At 38.5% G+C, this 25129-nt stretch overlaps 1 protein-coding gene across 3 annotated transcripts in view; it reads left to right on the top strand.

The window, feature by feature from the left end:
- ARHGEF6 (Rac/Cdc42 guanine nucleotide exchange factor 6) overlaps window positions 1-25129 on the top strand; it is a 1746213-nt gene that overhangs the window by 209718 nt on the left and 1511366 nt on the right. The gene's annotated exons all lie outside the window — the stretch shown is intronic.

Below are 25129 nucleotides of genomic sequence, written 5' to 3'. Positions count from 1 at the left end.
GGCACAAAGCCTGAGGTGAGGCTATGATTAAACATGACACTTGGGTGAGGTGCCAGTTCCTTTTGAAGTTCATGTAGTTCATGATGTCATCTGGTCCCATGGATGCTGTATTCTTAGCTTTGGAGAGTGCGGTTTCTACCTGTGTGGCCGTGATTACCGGAATTTGGCACTCTTTTGGTATTGATATGGGCTCTTTAGGGGGTGAGAGGGGGGTGAAGTTGGCACTAAATCGATCTGCTGGGATATTGGCAATATCCTTGGGATCAGTATATTTAATGCCATTCTGTTGTAGCTCCGAGCAGATCTGAGCATTGCCATTTAGATTCTTGACATAACTATAGAATGCCTTGTGGTTGTCTTTGGAATCTTTTGCAATTTTATTTTCGTAACTAGCTTTAGAGGATTTTATGAGGGATCTCAGCTTCTTACTGAGGCTGGTGAGGGAGTTTTTTGCATCCTGGGATTTTCCTTTTTTCTGTAACAGTTTCTTCCTTCTGTTGTATAGTTTGTTTATAACAGGGGACCACCAGATTTGCTTCCTTGTTTTGGAGAAGAGCATCTTGGTTCTATTGGGGATGGCACGATTCATGCACGAGTGGATGTGCTCGTACAGTGCCTTAGTGTAAGATTCTGCAGTCGAACTTCCAGATCCCGTCTGCATGGGTGTCGTGAAGTTTGTCACTTCTGACTTCAGTAGCATGAAGTTGGCTTTGGAGAAGTTTAAGGAGGTTTCCTTACTGGGGAGGTGGGGTGGGATGTGGGTGATTTGCTTATGGTCAGACCTGACCAATGAGGGGGTGACCACTGGTGTGGAGCATCCATCTCCCATGTTGGTAATGACCAGGTCTAGGATATTGGAGCCCCTGGTGGAACAATAGATTAGTTGATCCAGGACGTTGGAATTTATGAATTCCACGAACCGTTGGGAAAAGGAGTTGATACTCAAGTAGTTTTCCCAGTTAATGGCAGGGTAGTTGAAATCACCCAGTATTAGGGTGTTTGGTTGTATCTTAATATTTTCCAGTATGTTTAGAAGGGTGTAGTGAGAATCTTGGGGCATGGTGGGGGATCTGTAGCAAGCTACAATTTGGATTGCAGTCTTACCTAGTGTTAGTTGCACCTGGAGAATTTCAGATGCATCCTAGACTGTCCTCCTGTTTGCTCCTGACCTCCTCTCTTTCATGTCTTTCATATCATTAATTGTGAGTCAGTCGGTTATGGAACCAGATCCTCATGGTGATAGGACATCATAAGGGGCTGTGGTCATTAAACAGAAATATGCAGAAAGGCATTGTACATACTATTAAGTTAAATTTTATTTTATTAGTTCTGCGTTCAGTCTTATTTCATGACTTGCAAAATTAAAAAAAATAGAGGTTTTATTGTGTAAATTGTGAACAGTTGTTTAATACTTTTCAGTCACATCACTTTTTACATCTGAATGTTTCAATTTAAAATCATACATTTTGTTGTCATTTCTCCCCCACATCTAAAATATTTTTTTCTTGACTTTTGCAAATTAGCATACTATGATTTTAAATCCATTACAAATTATTGGCCAGATGGCACAGACTGCCATTTCCTCATGAAAACATAACTTTGCCCTCCAGCCACTTGGCCTTAACGTTTCCTTAACAAACGTGAGGTAGATGCTGCCTATAATTTTTATGCCACCCCCCTATGTTTGGGCTAAAATAGGTGTAGCCAATGAAAACCTCATTCTATCTCAGTGTTGGGGAATACCTTAATTCATGGTGCCTCATAAGCATCTGAAAGCTTCACCCCTGCACCACCTTATTTATGCATGCTAATTGTAACCCTGCCACTAACCCAACCTTACTGCTTATCGTAGAAAAAAACATTCCATAACACTTCCACTACACAAGACATTCAGGCACACACCACATGCATCAACACATTTACAAAATATTAAATCTGTCCCTTACCTAGCCCTGGGCTTCAAATACTCACAAACCCCCTCCCTCCCCTTAATATCCAAAAGTTTCACATTAACATTCTAAAGTCACACTTGTCTTTTGCAGTTAATCTTCCTCCTTTTGATATGCACATCTCTTGATCATATGTACACAAGACCAAAAGTGTCACTTGACAGCATTTCCAAACACTTCATTCTGTTGGCAAGTTGTACATTTGACAGAATGGAAGTAGTGTGTGTGTGTGTGTGTGTGTGTGTGTGTGTGTGTCTGTCTGTCTGTCTGTGCACGTATGTGGCTGCATGGGGTAGAGGGGAGCTCCTCCCAAGAGAAATTGATAAAGCCAGATTGTGTTTAAAGTTTAAGTACAGTAATAACACTTTGGCATCAGTACAGTAATAACACTTTGGAGACATGTAAAGCAATGATTTGCCTTAGAAATCTTTTTCCCTTTAATGTAAATTATTATTAAATTTGCTGCTGCTGTGCATTTGGCAAGCACTGGTGAAAGTATGAAGCACCATTGTATCCCTTCACTGCCATTCTCAAGAGTTTGGTTAACCCAAGAAGAACCTTTCTGACCCCTGTTTTTACTTGATATACCCTGTGTTTCTAGGTGACTTTGCATAAGCTCTGGAAAAGAAATCCTATGTTATCCCATGACTCCCCTAAACACTTTTGTGGTTTTCATACCAGGATGTCCACCTATATACCACTTTAAGTAAATTATTGTATGTGTGTTATTTTGCTGAATAAACAGGCCAGTTTTGAATGACTGTTGTAATTTCTAAAGGCATTATATTTTGTTCAGATGTCTAAACCAATGTGTCTCTTCATTAGAGTACAGCTTCTCCTATTCAAGAACAGAACTCTGTTGCTTACAAAAGGGTTAGCTTACTTTCATAGGCACTCAGCAGATTTATATAATGTGTAAAGTAAGTTGTCTGTCAACCTTCTCAGATGTATACACTGAAACTGAAACCATTTTCAGGGCAATGCTGCAGAAGCAGCCGAGTTGTTTGATGTGCTTCTGATTTTTTTTCCATGTTACCATTCTTGTTTTTGTGGTCTGTTTTACTAGAGTTGCAATTCCTTTCACAGAAGTCAGCGGGATGTTTTTGCGGATTTGTGGTTTAGGGAGTTACATTGCTAAATAAAGGATAGACCACTTTTGTGGAAAGATGCATTGATTACACTCTTGAAGAAAACTGCATAACATATATTGAATGCTACATAAGGCGTTTAGTATGGGGATTTAACAGAGTGCGGCATGTGTAAATACATAAGGATTAAGTCAAGTACTCGTGAGGAAGCTAGATCTACTGTTTCTCATCCTATTTGTGGTGGTGGTTTCATATCACTCCCTGAATGTATTTTAACAACAGGATATATACAGTTACGTTGTGCTGAATGCAGCCTGTTGTTGACGAGCTGTAGCTCAAAATTGTCAAAGGCTGGGTGGGGCTTTTATTTGCATCGTTTCGGTGATCATTTCACCTTTGACATGTGGGTTTGCCTGTTATAAACTGTATCAGAACTTTTCGGAAGAAACTGCAGTAATAGTAAAACCATTATGCTTTTAGTCATTTCCTGTTATGTTTTTGTCATCTGATATCTGTCATACGGGTGGTGAGTAGCAAGTTTTTGTTTATAAAGGCAGCACAAATATCAGCTTATTTGCTGAAGAATAATGCAGGGACAAAGAGCAAAAATCGGGGACAATTTTTTAAGTATTAGCCCGATTCACATAAAAATTGTTAGAGTGACAGGTTTTGCATCTGTATGCAATTTTTGAACACTTCGAAGTATGGAAATTGTAATGATTGTCATTGACTGACTGACTTGACTAATCCTTTGTGATTTACTAGAAAATAAAATAAAAAAAAACTAGCATGGACAGGGCAACAATATGAGGCAGAATCACGAGACAATTGAGAGGTATAAAAAGCAGTCTTGTGTATTTCACTGAAGTACATGATATGCACCATACAGCACTAATAAACAAGTCTAAGGGCAGGTAATGAAGCGGGGTGAGTGTAAAGAAATCTGCGAAGGCATTGTTTAGAAACAAGAGGACAGCAGCTGCTGCTAGGTGGAGTCTGTGTTTTGTGGAAGTAAAAGTGCTTTGTAGAACTGTTTTTGAACCAGTTCTCTTTTGTGTCTCCCTTTTTGTATCTGTCAGTTTTTTTGATAACACATTTAAAAAGCATCATCAATAAAATCGACATATAGCTTACATTTTTCATTCATTGAAATATTTTGTCGTAATATTTCAATCGTCTTGTATAACGTCTTGATAAGCAATATTTAAACTGACATGCATTGATTATCACAACCAAGTAAATATAACTCTGTCCTGTACAATCAGTATAACTAACAAAACAGTGATTTGTTTTACTGAAAATGACATCATCAATGCAAACATTCAAAAACACTAAAAAAAAAATAAAAAAAAAATAAAAGAAATAAACAGTAAAAGCTATGATAACAGTGTTTACAATAGCACTACGAACAGTAAAAGTTTGATTTGTCTATTAATGTGGCAGAAGAAGATGAAAATGGAAAGGTACAAGTAAATATAGTAGATCTATTTGACAGTAGATACAAAGAGGAGAAGGAAATGAGAGGGGTAAGAGAAAGCAGAGCAGACAAGATGATCTCTCTTTCTGTGGGACATCACTGACGCACTGAATGGAAAGCGTGCCCCTTTCTAGTGAGGCCTGAATCATAGATTGGGTTAGTCTTCTTCATCTCCCTTTGGATTTTCCCATTATGGGTCACCACGGCAGAACAGTGGTCCACAGAACGATTGGCAATGCAGTTTTATGGTGTTGAGTTGCCAGCCCAGTGCCCAACTTTCCACAGAAGGCACTCACATGCACACATTCACCTAGGGCCAATTTAGTGTCCAATCCACCTGGAGCATGTCTTTGGGATGTGAGAGGAAACTTGATCACCCTGAGAAGACCCACACAACTGCAGGGAGGACATGCAGACTCTGCACAGAAGGCACCCCAGCTGAGACTCAAACCGAGGAACATCTTGCTGTGAGGTGGCAACGGTAACCGTTGCACCACTGCAGCCATGGAAATGGGGATTGATTGAATGGAAACAGACTTGAGACCAGCAGCTCAGTGTAGGGGATTTAAGTCAGTGTGTGAAAAGGGGATCTGGGTTATCTCATCTCTGAATGATTTCTCTGACAATTTAATAAGTCCTGGCTGAATGATTCTTTTGTAAAACTTTTCCATGCTTGATAATGGGATCTTTTTTTGATGGAGAGTTACCTTCCACACCTGTAGTGCCAGGGGACTGTTTCCTTGTAGCCACCTTCTTATTATATCTAACCTGCAGGTTAGTGCTTATGGGAGAAATGGTATTTTATTTTATTTGTATATGTTAACAGGTAGAACACTGATCCATGTGGACCTATATTAGTTTAAGCTTAGGGAGGTAAATCTAAAGTACGAATAATGAAAAGATGTATGCTGCTTGTGCACAAGTGGTAAAAGGTTGTATATTAGCAATGAATGTAATAGTGATTAAATGTTGTTTAATAAGAACATGTATGAATTTTCAGGTCCACTGTGTTTTTTTTTTTTTTTTTTGCGCATATTGTATGGTACCAGTAACAAATAAAGATGAGAACTGAAGCATGGTTGAGAAGCAAAAACTTTTAATTACACCAGTAATAAAATGATAAAATAAAATTGGTTAGTGCTTTTTATGCCTGTAATAGGCACTTCTTCAGACCTTAAAACACACACAAAAAGTTGTTCAATAAATACAAGTGTGATAGGATGTTAAAACATCTTATGACACCTCCCAGCTAATCACAGTTCACTCATAGTGACACATTGGCCATTCATAATAAAGTTTTTGCTTCTCAAACGTGCTTCAGTTCTCATCTTTCTTTGTTACTGGATTCTGTTTTTGGAGTTTGGGAACTGTTTATCCTTTGAAAAGGACTTGCTTTCTTGAATATTGTATGATACCCCAAAGCCAGAAATTTCACTGAAGTGTATTCCATTCAGTCAATTTCAACTAAATGGACTTTAAACTGATCGCCAACTAATTTGGTAATGAGTCCTTGAAACATTTGGAATAACACAACAGCCTCGAAGCACAGAAAGTGCATTTTATTGAGAAGCACTGTAAGCCAGGTTTATCTGATAAGATGGAATGTAATCTGCAAGTACAGTGGAGCACTGTTGGTTTGATGATATGCTGAGGTAAAGCCATGGAATACTTTGGGATCGTCTTGGTCTGATGGTATGCTGAGGTACAGCCATGCAATACAGAAGAGCACTGTTTGTTCTGATGAGGTACAACCATGCAGTTCAACGGGGCACTCTTGGTCCAGTGGTATGCTGAGGTACAGACACACACAGTACAGCAAGGCAGTCTTTGTACAATGGTGTGCTGAGGTGCAGCCACGCAGTAAAGAGGAACACTACTGGTATGATGGTATGTTGATATACAGCCATGCTGTACAACGGGGTACTCTTGGTCCGATGGTATGCTAAGATGCATCCACACAGTACAGCAGGGCACTTAGTCAGTTGGTATGTTGAGGTACAGCCACACAGCTCAGCAGAACATTCTTGGTCCGATGGTATGCTGATGTACAGCCACACAGCACAGCAGAGCAGTCCCAGTCTGATGGTATGCTGAGGTACAGCCACACAGCTCAGCAGAGCACTCATAGCCTGATGTTATGCTGAAGTACAGCCACACTGCTCAACAGAGCACTCTCGGTTTGATGGTATGCTGAGGTACAGCCATGCAGCACAGCAGAGCACTCTCAGTCTATTGGTATGCTGAGTTACAACCAGGCAGTACAACAGAACATTGTTTTAGCATTGTGGTCTGTGATGGTACAGATGTCAAAGTAGCTCCACTTACAAAGAAGATCAAAGACCATAGATTTTGGTGGTTTGAGGATATGCACAGAAAAGCAGAAGACAATCTGGTGATGAAGATTTGAGACAGATAGAAGGAAGGCTAAAGGAAGTGACAGCATCCAGCAAAGTGTGGATGGATTATGTGCGAAAACACCTGTAACAGTTAGGCATGACTGTTGAAGAAAGTAGGAGAGTTGCATTAAATTGAGAGAGATGGTGACAGTTGACATAACACCCTTATGATTTGTAGCAAGTGAGAATAAAGGGGAAGGGGTGGTGGTGACCTGTGAGAAGGTAGAGTCTGGCAGTAGAGTATGGCACACTGTAGGATCAATGGCATAATTAGGTGCACATGAAGGACTTTAGGGTACTTTGTAGGCTAGATGGTGTAATGAAGTATAGTCCACCAGTTCTAGAGAGCTCTGTTTATTGGGTGATATGCTGAGGTGCCATTGTACCATCCTTTAGGTTATTCCATGAATCTGCTGGTGTGTGGGGAGGTAGGCAGTATAGGAAGGTGCCCTTTAGTCTTGGTAATGTGCCCTTTAGGCTTGGTAATGAATGGAGGTGTATGTTTGCAGGACCATAGAGGACAATGCAGGACCAGTGATGTACTGAGGTAAATTTGGCAGTACCCTTGGATGGTCTTTAGCCTCAGTGGTGTGTAAAGGTGACTCCTGGAAGTATAATTTTTATCTAGCTATCCTTTCTTGACCATGTTAATCACAGTAGGCTAGTGACATCTTTTCAGGAGTAACCTGAGGTGGTATTTACACTACTAGGGGAAATTTAGTCAGGGCATTGGGGAACTTCCCCCTACTCTTCACTGTTATGAGTAGGACCCAGTTTGGAGGAGCACTTCCTGTTTCCATTCCAGGTGCAGAGATGGCCAGGAGAAACAGGATGACAGATAGAGAAAGAGATGATGGAGTGGTGAAAGAAGTGAAGGAGAAAGCAAATATCGAGACCAGAGAATGTGTGCAGGATTCTGAGGAAATGTTTAAAGAAACCTGTTTGATGGCGATGAGCTTTCTCCACTTGATTTAAGTCATTTTTCTGGATTCAAAGATGGCTGCGGTTCTATAAGCACTGCAGTACTTCAGCTCTTCAAATACCTGAGAAAAAAATCAACCCTGTGGAGTTATACTTAGAGTTAAGTTACTAATTGACAGCAATTACTAATCTACCAGAAGTCACTTTTGCTTCTGAGGAAAGAGAATTGGAAAAAATATTTGCTAGTAGCAGGATTGGATCTGATTGTCAGGTTGACTCTGAACAGAGCACTGAACAAAGGACTGACTTATCTCACTGCTGTAACTTTTCCTTGGGAAATAAATCTACTTACAGAGTTTCGAAATGTCTAAAGAGGACAAAAATATGGAAACTACAACTACCAAAACTAAGCTGTCAGTTTTGCAATCGCCAGAGAAAGAATCTTTCCATAAGAGACAGAAAACTTTTAAACTACAAGAGACTGCAAAAACAGGAATAGCATCAAAGTCTGATCAACAGGTCACAATGGAGGAAATAAAATCAGCATTGCTACCCATACAGGATGCTTTAAATGAGCTGACAGCTCAAACGCTTACATTTAGTGACACATGTAACCGGATGCTCGAAAGAATGGAGAAAGCAGAAACTAGAATAACTGCAAATGAAGACAACATAATAATGCTTACTAAAAGAACAGAGACGCATGGGGCAGACATTCAATCGATGCAAAGCAAAATTCTGGACTTGGAAGCAAGATCTAGACGCAACAATATAATGATCAGAGGGATTCCTGAATCCATACAATATAATGATCTGATTACTTCTATCACACAAATAGTCGAAATTCTGCTCAAGGACTCTGAGGAGGTTAAACAGATGGTCATAGAAAGGGCTCATAGAGCATACAGAGAATCTCAAGCTTCAAATATACCCAGACCTGTTTATGTTAAAATATTGAACTATCAAGACGTAAGCAAAATACTGTTAACTATAAAAAAATCTGGTGGATTTATAATGTGGCAAAACAATAAAATCTCTATATCACAGGATTTACCAACACAAATAAGGCAATCTAGACAAATGCTGGCTCCATATTGTAAGTTTCTGATTGACAAAAATATCAGATTTCAAATGAAATATCCCAATAACCTAATTTTTACTGTGGATGGCATTAAATACTCTGTAAGCACAAAAAAGAAGCAAGACCTACTTTTTTGAAGCTTTTTAAGGCTCTGCCATCTTCAGAAATGTAAACAGTTCATCTGGCTTTCTGCAACATCAGAGAGAATGGGATTCTCTATTTACGACGATCCGAGGCTTCAAAATCCTTTGTCTGCTTTGTTTCTTGTTCCAGGCCTGATGATTCATCTTCTTATCTTCTTATTTCGTAATTCCAGCTGCAACACGAAGTTCCCACGAAGTTTTATGGCTGTACTGAGCATTTGTAATCCACGAGGCAACAGGAAATGTATTGGAGGAAGCAGAGGGACCGTTTTTACTGTGGCGCAACCAGGAGATCCGTTCGCGAATTCGGTCCCCCGTCGCGAGCGCAAAGGAAAGGACTTAGACTGTTTTTACAGTTTTACTACCTGGGAAGTAAGAAGATCTCCTGGAAAGGTTAAACGAAGCCTTTTGGACTTAGTTTGAAGAAAAAACGACTGTAAGATGTTGGTTGAAGTTAGAATGTTGCAGGTAAATGCTGTGGAAATGTATTGAGCATTAGAGAAGGAGACTGTAATGTATAATAGCAGAAAAAGGTACTGTGGCTTCTTATTTTTTGTATTTTCTTTTTTTCTCTTTTTTTTTTTTTTTTTTCTCTTTCTTTTTCTGTCTCAATGAGTAGATTAACAGGTAAAAATATTGTGCAGTTAATAAACAAAGATTATATAGGTAGTTGCTTTTAAATGTGTAATACAAAGCATTTTCCTTTTTTGTGCTCCTTTCTGCTGTGCTTTTTTATGCTCTCTTTTTTTTTTTTTTTTTTTTTTTAACCCTTTTGTTCCTCTCTCTGATATAAATGCTCATCACAAGTGAAAATGACATTTTTGTTTTACTGTGAACTGCATTGATTTTTTATTATTAGTATGTTAGTTGGCATGGGAGGAATAATGTAGATTAAAATAATTAGTTCATTTAATTCAGTAAATGCAGGATGTTGAGAAATGTTAAATAATTATGTCCTATCTATGTTAACTAATATTTAATTCTGTTTAGATCAACAAAACAAAATGTTACATGTTATTGCTGCTTACAAGGTTAGAGTGAATTGAAGTACATTAGAATTTTATGGTGCAATTAGTTTATTTGAATATCTAAAATATGATCAGAGCTGTAGTTACTTATAGTAGTGTTTAGTAAGAAAGGTCAGAATTAGGCTTTGTAGACGTAGTAGTAGTTGTAGTAGGTTTGTTGCATGGCGTTTTATTGTTAAATAATAGAATTAGTAGGTTAGTTACTCAGATGGTTTCCAGTAATGTGAAAAACCTATGTTCATCCTGGTCCGAAGGAATAGTGGGTAGGCACTGGGTAGGGATGGGATGGCAGTTTTGCTTCCAAATATTTGTTGACAAGCCAACTTATGTTATTCTAAGGTTGCTTAAAAAGAGTAGACATCGATGTACATTTCTAAGGATTTTTAAATGTGGATAATAGAATCTTGGAATGTCAAAGGACTCCAGAACATGAAAAAAAGAAAGCTGTTCTTTCACTTGTTCCTTAAATCATCAGCAGGTTGTATTTTATTACAAGAAACACATATGACTAATGACCAGTGGGTGTCAGTGAAAGATAAGAAATGGGTTAGGAAGATTGTGACGGAAGGAACTACGAACAGTGCAGGAGTGGCAATTATAATTAAGAATCACTTTCAGGGAGATATTTTGGATATGAAAACGGATCAGGAGGATAGATGGTGTTTGGTACTTCTCACATCCAAATGGTATGATAAACCTATAGTACTAGTTTGTATATATGCCCCCAATGTTAACCAACATCATTTCATAACTTCAATTTATTCCATTTTACAGTCATATAATAATTGCTATATAGTGATGGGTGGTGACTGGAACTCTTACCAAGATCCAAAATTAGACAAGTTGGGTGCTTCTAAAGCGTTCAATAAACAGGCAAGCATTGAATTAATTGAAAACTGATTTCAAACTGTTTGACCCTTTCAAACACACACACTCACAAGGGAAAGCAGAAAATTTTACGTTTTACTCAACCGGTCATAAAATGTGGTCGAGAATTGATTTTTTTCTAATTTCAGAGGTATTGATTTCAGCCGACCCTAGTGTTTCTAATCAAGCCAGACAACTCTCAGACCATTCAAAGATAACCTTAACCAGTAATGATATGAATACTAAGAGGCTTCGAGGGTATAATTGGTCCTTGAATCCATACTTATTAACCAAGGAGGATATATTAATGGAAGTTAAGGAGATTCTTAAACAATTAATATACAATATTTCCCAAAATAGACACCCGATAGATATAGAATGGGCTACAATTAAAACGCAGCTAAGAGGATTATTTATTCAAAAAGCTACTTATTATAAAAAAGTGCAAAATAAATCTCAATTAGATTTAGAAACTAAAATTCAAGTATTGGATCAAGATCTGATGAGGAACTATAATGAACAGACAGAAACTGAGTTATTTAGGTGTCAGAAAGAACTGTTTCTACTTCATAATAGAAAACTGTCACTTTATGAACAAAGAAATTTAGTAAAATATGCAAATCATATTCAAACCCCTTCGAAAGCTTTAGCTCGTATTATCAACCAGACGAAATCAACACGGTTAATTTCTGAAATACACTATAACAATACTACATATACTGATAAGGCAGATATCATGAAGACCTTTGAAAAAATTTTTAATCAGATTTACGGAGAGCAGCAGACACTCTTGCAAGATAAAGAAAGAAAAGATTTTCTACAGAAAATCACTTTCCCTAATAATGATAAGGATTTCCATAGAAATTTAATTAAACCGGTTGAAGTCGAGGAGGTGTTAGAGACAATCAAGAAATTAAAGCCTCATAAAGCCCCAGGGCCGGATGGTTTGACATCAGAATTTTACAAATCCTTTAGTGAGATTTTGAGCAATGTATTGGCACAGACTTTTAATTATATTATGCGGAATGGAATTAATGATCCTCATTTTAATGCTTCAAGGACAGTTCTCATATTGAAGGAAAAAGGTGATCCCAAAAATCCTGATAATTACAGGCCCATATCTCTTTTGAATATCGACATGAAAATCATGACATCTATTCTGGCGAGTAGACTGAAAAAGGTAATAAACTTAATTATATCAGAGGAACAGGCAGGGTTTATGGATGGGAGACAGACCACGGACAATACCTTAACGCTTCATACCTTAATCTCTTATGCAAAACACAAAAACCTGAATTTGTATGCCCTAATAATTGATGCTCAGAAGGCATTTGATAGGGTTAATTTGGTTTATTTATTTGACATATTACCATATTTTAATATACCCCAGGAATTTGTTTCAACATTAAGAATACTATACAATAATGCATATACAAATTTATTTATAAATCACGAATGCTCGAATAGGATACAAATCAAAAATGATACCCGTCAGGGCTGCCCATTATCTCCCATCTTATTTAATCTGTACTTGGAGCCCTTATTTTTACACCTTAAGCAAGATGTATTCTATAATTCTCCAGTTCTGTATGGGATAAAGGTTGGGTTGGCTGCCTTCGCAGATGATTTAAACATATATTGTACCACACCTGTTTCTGATACTGAAAAAATATTTGCTGCAATAAGAATCTTTGAGAAAATTTCCAACTACAAGCTCAACTTTAAAAAATCTAAAATATTTCCGTTAAAGACACCCACACCTTTTTCAATGCTACCATTGATAGGACAAGTAACGACGGAAGAAAGGATAAAATATCTGGGGATTGCATTCTCCACTGAAAATAGGGATTTTTTTATAAACAATGTAAAATCAACTGCAGATCAAATAACATTGGATCTAGAGAGATGGAATAAGTTGAAGTTACCACTGATGGCAAGAGCAGCAATTATAAGAATGAATGTTCTTCCCAGAATGTTATATATTTTTAGAGCTGCACAACTCAGAATTACGAAAACATTTTTTAAACGGTTTCATATAGGATTGGAGAGATTTCTGTGGGAACCCAGGAAGACGAGAATATCATATGAAAAATTGATGGTTCCAAAAAATAAGGGGGGACTGGAGTTACCGGATTTTGAAATTTACTATTTAGTGATTCAGGCCAATGGGATCTTAAAGACGTCATACTTTGATAGTAGTAGTAGAAAATGGACTCCCAAATGGGTGCTCCTAACGTATAAGTATATAAGTGAAGTGGGGGTCAATGTTAAAGCTTTACCCTTTCTAAATGATCGAACAATGAGTAAATATAAGTTGATGGAACACATAAAGAGCTATGTAACGGCAATTCAAACTCTTTTTGCTTCCTTAAACTTATTAAAATATATGATGGTATTCCAACCATTTCATGGGAACCCTAACTTAATAATTGGTAATCAACTGATAGATTTAAAGAAATTCCCCTTAATTAAGGAATTAACTGTACTTGATTTATATCCTTTTCTAGGGGAAGTAGTACATGATATTCTAAAAGAAATGGAACTTCCTATTTCCTATTTAATCATAGTAAGACAGTTGAAGGACTTAGCAATAAACTGTTTTAATAACTTTGAAATGAAAGAGGAGGACTTAATCACTTCTCGTAATCTGTGGGAAGCCCTGTTGCAGTATAGAAAATATATAACCGCAGCATATAAATTGATAAAAGAGAGGAAGTACAACAAACACATTCTTTAATCGAGTTACTGGATTGATATTGTCAGATGACAATAAGATATTGGAGGCATTCAGTACAACATTAAAGTCTGTATCCCTGCAAAAATTGATTTTTACGCAGTTGATGATTTTCAACAATGCATATTATACTCGTCTCATTCTTCACAAATTTGATCCGAAGAATTCACCTAAATGCCCACATTGCTTAGATCAAACAGCGGATTTGCTTCACATGTTCTGGAGTTGCAAGTGTATTTATAAATTGTGGAATTCACTCAAGTTACAGTTACAAAAAATGGGCTACCAAAACTCAACACTCTCTTGGGAGTTTATGATTCTTCATATTCCCCCGGAGAATCTAGGAAAATCAAAAAGGATCGTAATCATGAATATTTGTTTATTAATGAAATTATATATAGCCAAAAATTGGTTGAACCCAGACCAGACATCGTGGGGAAATTTCAGATTGATGGCTATACAACATATCTTAGCGCATAAACTCTTAATAAGCGACCATAAGAAAAATATCAACAATATAAAAATATGGGAGCAAATTTTCAATATTGTGTTGGCGTAGAGGTGCCTATCCACTTTTTCTCGGGACTTAGAGTACAATGTAAAATCAATCTTAGATTAGATATAAGAGGTAGAGACAATACAGTTCGTTGGCTTGCTTTGTTATTGGGGGTTTTCTTTTTTTTTTTTTCTTTCTCTCTTTTTTTCTCTTTTTTTGATTATTAGTACTGTACTTATGACCAATATATGAGACTGATATATAATGTGAAGTTAACCTATGGAAGCATTTTGTAAATATTGTACATAGTGTGTGAATTTGTAATATGGTTGTGAAAAACAATAAAAAATGTTTATTGAAAAAAAAAATGTCATTTTTCTCATTTAATTGCATTTGCTTTAATATTGCTACACACTCAAGTGTGTTAGCTTGCACTGCATTTAAAGTATATTACCGGTGCCAGAAAGTCTGCTTTTCAATTTTTCTCTTCATATCTTGCTAGATCTCTTCTTTTTTTCACTTTAATTAGCTTATTTACATATCACTTCATCAGGCTTTTTGTAGCAATTATTGTAACACACATAAGTGCTATCAGCACTAGACGTCCTGTAAGGAAACGGCTCCAGTACTTGGTAATGATGACCATTCCTCCTGGCATGTCTAAAGGCCCGTTTCAGGTGCTTTCTCCTATTAACCTGGTGAACCTGGGCATTCTGCAGCAGTGTAGCATCTGCCTCATGTACACTTAGACAACCTTCTCCTCTTACCTCCCAACACTCACTCAGACTTGTGAGAGATGCGATTATATCTCCAGATTGGAAGCCATGCACTCTCCAGCCAAGACCAGGATATCTGGTCAAGAGGAGAAGGTCAAAACCTGCACCACATCACATGGAACACATAGCCCTCCAAAACACCCATCACAGCTCTCACATAAAAACACAGACCACACACACCCACCTTTGGGGAGGCTGTCATTAGAAATCTACCCAAACAGCAGAGGCCTCCAAGGCAGAAAAGCTCTCGACCACCAGAACACAGCACTAACCACAAGACACATAGCTCACCTACACAGTGTGCCCCTCAACCTAAGGCCCCAAGGCAAAACAGCTTGCCCAATACATTAATCATAAGTGGCTCAATAGTGAGGCACACTGATGTCCCACTCAGGCTGAATAAGGAGAAGGTAACAGTCAGCTGTCTATCAGGTGCCAGAATCCGACACATAACACACACATTCGGGTCACTCCACAACAAGTACAAGTATGACTCTGTCATTGTCCATGTGGGTGTGAATGACCCAAGATGCACCTCCCTAGACTACATGAAAAAAGACATGGCGCAGCTCTTGAATTATGTGGCCCAGGCAGGTATGACCCTAGCCCTGAGCAGCATCCTACCATCACCCAGACTAATACCGCAGTACAAACAGAAAATGATTGAATTCAACAATTGGCTAAGTTTCTGGTATCATTCTAAGGGGGATTCAGTATTTGTCTGCTTGGGATGACATGATTGAGAGACCTCGATGCTTTACCAGATTTGGCCTGAGTCTGTCACCCCTGGGTTTCTGGTTACTGGCTAAGGCACTTGCCACCCATAGTGCCTTTTTTAGGCAGTGTTCCAAAGACCAAATTACCACCATAACAGCTACAAACAAATGGAATCTGAGGGTCATGTTGCTCAGCGCTAGTAGTCTAAATCTCAAAATGCACTCACTCGAGACATTCCTTAAAATGGAGAATATTGACATTTGTGCTGTAACAGAGACCATGTTCAAGGCAGCAGAAAGCATCCCTGCACTACCAGGCTATAACTCATTCCACACCTTTCGGCCCCAAAACTTGGACCAAAGCTCCAAAGGCGATGGTGTTTCCATATTCATAAAGGATGTGCACACCTCCAGACTGGTAGCCCAACATAACACATCAGAGATACTTCAGGTGCAGCTAACACGGGGTAAGACAGCGATTCATGTCTTAGCCTGCTATAGGTCCCCAACCATGTCCCAAGACTCGCACTCCACATTCCTAAGCACCCCGGAGAATATTAGGGTCTAACCTAACACTCTCTTACTAGGCAACTTCAACTACCCTCCATTAACTGGGTTAAACTACTCATGTACCAATACACTTGCCCAACATTTCTTGGAGTTCATTATTTCCAATGCCCTGGACCAGCTCGTTCTTACCCTCACTAGAGGTAGCAACATCCTTGACCTATTCATTACCAACATGGGCAATTGTTGCTCTACACCAGTAGTCAGCTCCTCCTTAGTTAGAGCTGACCACAAACTAATCACCTTGGAAATCCACATCCCTCCCACCCCCCAGCAAAGGTAACCACCATGAAAAACTTCTCCAAAGTTGGGATCCTAAAAACAGAGGTGGCTATCTTCACGGCACCCATGCAAATGGAGAATAGTTGCGTGACCACAGAACCATACACCAATGCACTGTACGAACACTTGCACAAATGCATGGATCTCGCCATACCCAATAGAACCAAGACACTCTCCTCCAAAAAAAAAAAAAGCCAACCTGGTGGTTCCCTGCTATAAACAAACTCTGCAACAGAAGGAGGAAACTGATGCAGAATAAGGTGAAGTCCCAAGATTGGAAAAACTCTATATCATTAGGTGGCTTGCAAACTGACTCACAGATAGAATTCACCATGTGAAAGTAGCAGACTCTAAGTCATACTGCAGACCAGTCACAAGTGGAGTCCCACAGGGATCAGTACTGGGTCCTCTCCTGTTTGGCATCTACTTCTCAGAAGTTCAGGCCAACACGTAGGGACTCTGGCTGACCATGTTTGCAGACGACTGCAAGCTGGGTGCCATTATTAACTCCCCAAGTGATGCAGACATCCTACAGAAAGGCCTCACTGAGAACAATGACTGGTGTCGAAACCATGGCCTTAAGCTTAATGCCAAAAAATACATAGTCATCCCCTTTGGGAAAAACTCAGTTCCCACCAATTACCACATTGAAGGGAGCCCACTGAACACCGAATGTGTTATAAGAGATCTAGGGAAACAGGTTGACCGCAACCTCTCCTTCGACCACCACATTGCCACTGTGGTCAGAAAGTCCTTCTATGTGACATGTCTCATTACCAAGGGTTTTGCATCTAGAAAGAAAGAGGTCATCATTTCTCTCTACTCTTCCCTCATTAGACCAATCATAGAGCATAATGCCCTATTTGGCATGTACCTCACTAGATACCTGCAACAGGTGGAGAGGCCACAAAAGTACTTCACAAAGAGGATCCTAGGCCTTAAACACATGTCGTACATGGACAGACTAAAAAAACTTCAACTATTCTCTGTCTCATATCGTCTACTAAAAGGTGATCTCTGCTTGACTTACAAAGCCATGTCTGACCCAGGTCTGTTGGAAATGCTACATCTAAAGAAGTCCCAGTCCCTCCGCACCACATGCTCCAGAGACCTCAAACTCATTACCACAATCAACAGAACATGCTGGAGGGACAGGTTCATAACCCAGAGACTGCCCATGCTCTGGAATAGACTTCCCATACATGTCAAGCAGAGCACCTGACTGGCCTTCTTCAAGAGGAATCTTGATGAGTGGATGGGAAATAGAAAATTCACCCTGGGGATCACTCCAGTGGCTCTACCTGATAGAGGCATTGGGAACTAACGTTGGGCGGGACAATGCCAGGGCACTTCTATGGGATAGGCTTGTAATAGCTCCAGGGCCATTAGCCTAGTACACACCTATGAGTCAGCAAATGATGGATGTGTAATTACAACCCTCTAACTGGGAGGCTTGTGGAATGATTTAAAGAAATGATTGGCAGAATGAACCAGAAAATAAAGTAGACGTTTCCTGGGGGGCATTATGGAGAAAATACCAAAGGAGGATGCAGAGACAATCCTGAAGAATAGTGGTGAGATGGAAAAGAAAACGTATGCAGAGAAAGTAAAAGAAGGGAAAAGTGGAGTAGCAGAAAAGAAGGCAGACAAAAATGAAAAACAGAAGTATGTGATAAGGATTCACAGTAAAGAAAACAAAGAAATGGAGAGGTACAAAGTGCAGGACAGTTTAATAGCACCTGTGGGTATAAAAGCACATGAGATAAGAGCAGTTCTTATTAACAAAGAGAAATATTGTGACATATTTGAGACTGTTTTTTTTTTTCTCAGTGGAAAATTTTCTTGCAGAATATGAAAAAAGAAAGACTGTAACCAATGAAATCTTTATGTGCTAAAACCGTTTAACAGAGAAACAAAAAATAAGATTAATGTACAATTTCTAACAGAGGTAGAAACACAGACTTTGAATGAGCATTTGAAACCTTTATGCAAAGACGTGCTGGACATTTCAAAGGTTTATGACAAAAGGGGTTTATGAACTGGTGGCTGGGGTTGTGATATTGTGTTAAAAATAGAAAGAGAAAAAATATACATGTATCAAACATGATAATTGAGGGGAATATGGGGTGTTGTAAAATACTGGGGACAAGCCAGAATTTTTTTTTTTTTTGTGGAAAAGATGAACATTTGATAAGTAACTGTGACAAAAGAAAATGTTATAATTGTCGGGAAATGGGGCATGATGCAAAATATGTGAATTGAAATTTTATAAATGTGACAAAATTGGACATTTATGGATGGATTGCAGAAATGAAAATGAGTAAGGAAAAAGAAGGAGAAAATGAATAAAGAGAAGCAATTTTAGTAGTAGTAGAAACAAGGACATAGCATACGGTTCTGAAATAAGTGACGAAGACATAAATTGGGAGGTAGTAAAAGAAAAAAAGAATTATATTGGTAAAAGGGTAAAAAACAGAAAAAGAAAATTTTAAATGTTAAGGAAAAAAGAAAGGGCATGGATGAAAAGGAATATATACAACTTAAGATTGGGGCTTAGTATAATGGTTAAGGTGTTTGACTCACAGACACAAGGTGCAGTGTTTGATTCTCACTTTTGGGAAGGAAATTGGTTAAGCTTAAAATGGCCTATTAAGAAAGCCAGCCTAGTAATTAGCCGTGAACTTATAAAACCATCAAGCTAAGTAAAAGAGAAACCGAAAATATTAGCGTGCTTTCTGTAAATGTGAATAGTATTAAAAATATAGCAAAAAGAACAGGAATTTTGAAATGGTATAATTCATGTGATGTAGATGTAATTATATCAGACACAAGATTTTTAACAAACGAATAAAGATTATAAACAGAGAAACTATGGAGAGGAACGATAACCTGGAATTTGGGAAATGAGAGGTTTTCTTTAATAGCCGTATTTTGTAGAAATAGAGTAAAAATATTAGATGTAACTTGAACAAAAATGGGAAGATTAACCATTGTAGATGTAAAATGGGAAGAACAAGTCTATATAATTATAACATTATATGTGTGTACTGATTGTAAAGAAAGGGAAAGCTCATTTCATCAGATTTTAGACTGTAGAGATAAATATGAATATTATAAAAACAGGAGACTTTAATTATGAATTGAGGCAAGTGTAAAGATGAAGTAAATTATATAAGAAAAATGTTAGAAGTTATAAGATGTGGTAAGTTAAAACTCTGGGACAAAAATTCATGGACTTACAAAAGGGGTATGCATAGAACTGATCATAGAATCAAAAGGTTAAAGGAGAAGGGGAGGTAGTTGAAACAGGAATTTCTTATCATCTTGCAGTGTGGCTAGAGATAAAAGAAAACAAAGAATATATAAAAATAGGCAAATGAATAAAAAGAATAAATGAGAAAGCATGGAATTAAGAAGGAAAGAGATTAGTACTACATTTTTGTAAAGATTATATTACTTTGAGAACATTGTATAAAAATTAGTCCAAATGATGGATGATATTTAAGGAAAAATATAAAAAAAATTTTAAAGTAGTAATATGATGTGAGAAAAGTCGAGAGACAGAAAAATATAAAGGAACATATAACAATGCATTGGAAGATTTTGAACATAATGATAGAAAGTAATTTGACAAAGAAAAAGAATTATGTAAAGGAAATCATAAGAACTGTTATATAAGCAAAGATATTTTTAACAAGGAAAAAGAAAAGTAGTATTGAGTTACTTAAGCAGATAGTGTAATGAGACAAATAAAAATGTAAAAGGGGAAGTAGAAAGAACTCAGGAAAACATGTTTAAAGAAAAAAGGTAGTGAAAAAATAGAAAGTACTCTCTTTACCTGTTAACATTTTAAAGAGTTGGAAAATGTGATTTCTTTAAATGAGCTTAAGTATCAGGAAAAGAAAATATAGACTCTGCTGCAGGCCCCGATGGAATGAAATGTATACATATTTAAGGACTTGGCAAAAAATATATTTTCAAAGATTTTGAATGAGTGGTTAAATGAAGATTGTATGCATAAAGAATTATGTAGTGGAATACTTAAATTCATACGGAAAAAGAAAGAAAACAATAAAAAAAAAATAGAGACCAGTAGTACTGAATAAAATGATTACAAGATCTTTATGAAAATAATACAAAAGAGATTTGAAATTAAAACAGCAAGTATTATGGAAGACTGTATATATAGTATAAAGGGGAAGGTTTGTCAAGAATTGTTAATGAATTGTGGATATTATGAACAGAAAAAAGTAGCAAAAATCATGATAGGAGACTTTAATAAGACATTTGACACAATTGGACATAAAATCTTATGGATAATAATGAAAGAGTATAATATAAGTAAGAAAGTCAGAAAATTATATATGTCAGTCTATAGCAATAATAAAAAGTAAAAATACTTGTTAATGAGTGGTTAAGCCAAGAGGTACATATGAAGAGTGCTGTAAGACAGATGTTCAGTGAGTTGTATTCTCTTTGCATTTAGTTATGAATGTGATAGTATGCGAAATAAGTTGCAAAATGAAGTAGGTGGGGTATATAACTCATGAAGGGTTAAAAAATTCCAGTTTTGTTAACAAAGCAACAATACTGAGTAAAATTAGATGGTGGTCATGGAAAAGGGTGTGGGGGTCTAACAGGGATGAAAATTTAGTATGATTGTGTCAACAGATTGTGTGTGTGTATATATGTGTGTGTGTATATGTATGTGTATACATATATCTATAACCAGAAATGAGCGATAGCATCCAGCAAAAAACCAACAATCACTGAGAAACTTGATGCAAAGTGCTTAAAAGTACCACCAGGCAATCCTATATATATATATATATATATATATATATATATATATATATATATATATATATATATATATATATAATGTGTGTGTGTGTATACACTTGCAAATGTTTGAAAATATGTAAATATTTTCTAAGTAAGAGTTATTTTTGTGTATAAATAAAGGACCTCTACTCTTTTTGATAGGTACCTTGGGATCTTTTACTTCCATTAGAGCTACCACTAACTCAAGCAGATGGGACCTCAGTTTAACATCTCATCCAAAGTCCGACATACTCAGGAGTGCACCCCCCCCTTATGTTGCACTGCAATGTCTGCAATCCATCTACCTGGTATGGGAATAGCCACAGGTTTTTGCACAGTCGACATTGCATCATTGGCTACTTGGTAGGGCTAGTTGTATGTGGTGTAACCAGGAATGTAATGTATTGTGCAGTCTAGATCTGGTGATATGCCACAGTGCATGCATGAGTACAGTGTAGGGTAGTCTTTGGAAACACTGATTTGCTGGGGTGCAAGCTGTATAGCAGAGTACATTATTAGGCCTTGTAGTATGGTGAGACCAGACAATCCGCATAGCAGGGTTAGTGATGTGCTGCTGTAAACTCATTTATTTGTCTTTTTCCCTATCTTACTTTGATATTGATGCTTACTGATCAACGATCCCCTCCCAACCAGACGGCCTATTTGTTCCCCCATTACTGGGGGTGGGGTTGGCTGGGAGATGCCATCCTCTAGGCAACTCTTAGCATTTGCTTGAGATTATTTATTTTTTGTGCTACCCCTTGCAGATACCCCATGACAGTGTGAGTGGGACATGAAATGGACATCAGTACTGTACTGCCTCTGACTTCTATAAGGGAGCAGCAGGACTGCCCCACCCTCTCACTGGAGACACCATGTGGTTATTTCCCTTATCGTCCGCCACATGCATGTGCGCAGAGCAGGCCACTCCCACCCAGGGTGGGCAGCATGCCTATTCTCCATGCCTGCCTCTGCCTTCATGTGCCCATACTGTTCGAACTCTGATTACCCGAGCTGTAGTCAAGGCTTTATTCCTCTATGCCATGGGTGCAAGTTACTTGTGTACAATCATTTATTAAAATAGGGCTACTGCCATCTGCTGAGTTGTTGAAATGACAGTAGAGCAACTCCATTTATATGCCTAGTATTGTGCTGAGCTGAAAAACAAAAATTCTCCCCAGCACACAAAAGGTTAATACCATGTATGTATATACCATCTTGTTAAGCACGGTGTCCAGTCCTGGAGACCCAGACATTTGTAAGCACTTTCCAGGTGACATATAGAGGTGCAGGAGCCACACGGGGGTTTCTCTAATTTTTTTATCTGGACCTTGTATAATGAGTATTTGCAGGACCAGTAGTTATTTTCTGTCCAAGTGTAAGTACCTTCCAGAAAATTAACTTTTAGAACATCAGGAAAGTCATGTATAAGTAAGCGGCAAATGTGATGTGTGATGGGTTAATTCTTGCATATGTTCCACCGTACCAGACACTGCTTTCTGACCCCATAACATGACTCGAGTGGTCATTGCAGAGAAGGAAGGCTTATGGTTCTGTAATGCTAGTGTATTTATTTTATTCAGCAGCTAATTAGCAGGTAGTCACTCAGTGTACTCTCATCAGCTTGTTGCCACTTCACTGACATCTTGTTTTCTGTATTCTTTGTTTGTAATGACACCCTCTCTTGATCCTTGCTTGGAAGATGATAATGCCTGGTTGATTCTGGGTTCTTTGATAAGAGCCCAGAAAGTAAAGGTTCTCTCTGTCAACGTTATCTGTCATTTACTGTCTGCCAGCAGAAGCTGGTTGCACATTGTTAGATTTAGAATCCTTGATGCACTTAAATTATTCATAATATAACAGAATGCATAATGTAATGGAACTTGTTGAAGGAATTGTGTTTTTATAGGTCACTCATTTCTTAACTAATTGTAATTGATGAGAGTCAGGCTAGCTTTAAAATCTGCTATATGCTGTTATGTTGGCAGCATGGTGTCATTGCTAAGATTTCTGATGTTCTTCGTCTTCCATTGCTGCAGTCCTGACTATTGGGTATAGTCCGCGTCCCAGTCGGCCCGAATACCAGAGTATAAGGCTGACGTCGGTCAGGGCGCATTAGACTGACGTCAGTACGTCAGGGTACTAATGCGCATGACCGACGTCATATCCTCAGTCTTTTTTGCCGCAAGGTCCGATGCAGAAGCAATTTTGCGAGTGCAGGTTGGCGTTCTGAAATATTTCCGAAACCGGAGTTTCAGACCGAAACAGAGTTGGCTAAGTACCCCGTTGGGGAATATTTTAGTTTTTTCTTGCCTCAGTATTTTACCGGATGTCAGAAAAAGTGAATAACTGTATTTCTTGTGGGAAACAGATACCTCATAGGGATTATCATACCTTGTGTATACCTTGTCTAGGGCCTGAGCACGACGTTGTTGGTTGCCGCTCTTGTGCTAGGTTTAATAAACGCACTATTAAGAGGAGGTTAGACTGTGCCAGGTTAGTGTTTGGGAAGCGTTGCAATTATAAAATGCCGTCGGATGCTCCGACGCCCGCTTCCTCCAAGAAGCGCAAGGATAAAACTGTGAAGCCTAGGGTTGAGGAACCGGCAGTCCCGGACGTCGGTTCTTTAGAAGGCTCAGTGGAGCCGGAGGTTTTGCCAGGAGTTTCCATGGAGTCCCAGGCAGAAACTATACTTTTACAGGATGTGCCTTCTCAGGAGGTAGGCCAGGCTGAGGGGGCTTCTCAGGTGACTGTTCTTCCCCCTCTTCCCAAGGTAGTTAGGGCCTCTCCTTCTGTTGCCAAACCTTCTTTGCGAGGTAGGCCTACTTCAGCTTCAGTGGGGGCTTCTTCTAGCATTTCGGGTTCTGTGCCTAAGAAACATATGCTTAAAATGGCAGAAGATTTAATTACTATGATTAGGGGTTCTATGCCACCGCCTGATAAGAGGCCTAGGGTGGAACCGGAGTTTGATAGTTTTGAACAGTGTTCAGAAGCCTCAGAATCTTCTGTGGAAGATGTACAGGAGTTTCCTACTTATTCTGATTCTGATGTGGATGATTCCACTCCTACAGCTTCTCCGCCTGAGGATTTCTCATTTTCAGAGACTCTGCATTCCATGAGGGAGCACTTTAAATGGGAAGGCCAGGATTACTCTGATTCCAGGAAAAGGCTTAGGGAGTTTTTGTTTTTGCCCCAGCATAGGCCTTTAGCTATTCCTCCTGTGTTGAATGTGGTGGAAGATGTTTTTACAGAGGCTTCCCTGAACCCTGACTCTTTGCCTCCTGCTCCTGTTAAGCCTGATAGGTATTATAGGGTGCCCGAAGCTCATAAATATTTGTTTAAGAGTCCTAGGGCGGACCCAGAAACTATTTCTCAAGGGCCTAAGGGTGTAAAGGCTTCTGTGGTTAAAAATCCTGTTCCCACTGATAAGGAGGCAAGGGCTTTGGATAGGTGGGGAAAGAAAGTGTATACTTCTTCCACTCTAGCCATGAGAGCTTTGAATTGCCAGTTTCACATGTTAAAATATCAGAATTATCTCCTTTCACAATTGAAATCTAAGGTGGATGCTTTGGCGGAAGGTATTGAGTGTAAAGAGTTGCTGGATTTGCTTCATGTGTCTGAACAAGTGGGTAAGCATTCTTTGCAATGTGGTTTTGATGCTGTACAGGCCTCCTCGAGGGTGGCTGCTACCAGTTCTGTTCTTCGCAGGCATGCCTGGTTGAAGGACCAGAATTTAGCTGAGCATGTTAAGACAAGGATTTTGGATGCTCCTTTACAGTCTGAT

The sequence above is a fragment of the Protopterus annectens genome, chromosome 3.part0 (assembly GCF_019279795.1).
Source record: "Protopterus annectens isolate FY-2018-M chromosome 3.part0, PAN1.0, whole genome shotgun sequence".
Taxonomy (NCBI): domain Eukaryota; kingdom Metazoa; phylum Chordata; order Ceratodontiformes; family Protopteridae; genus Protopterus; species Protopterus annectens.
This window is presented reverse-complemented; position numbering and strand designations above follow the sequence as displayed.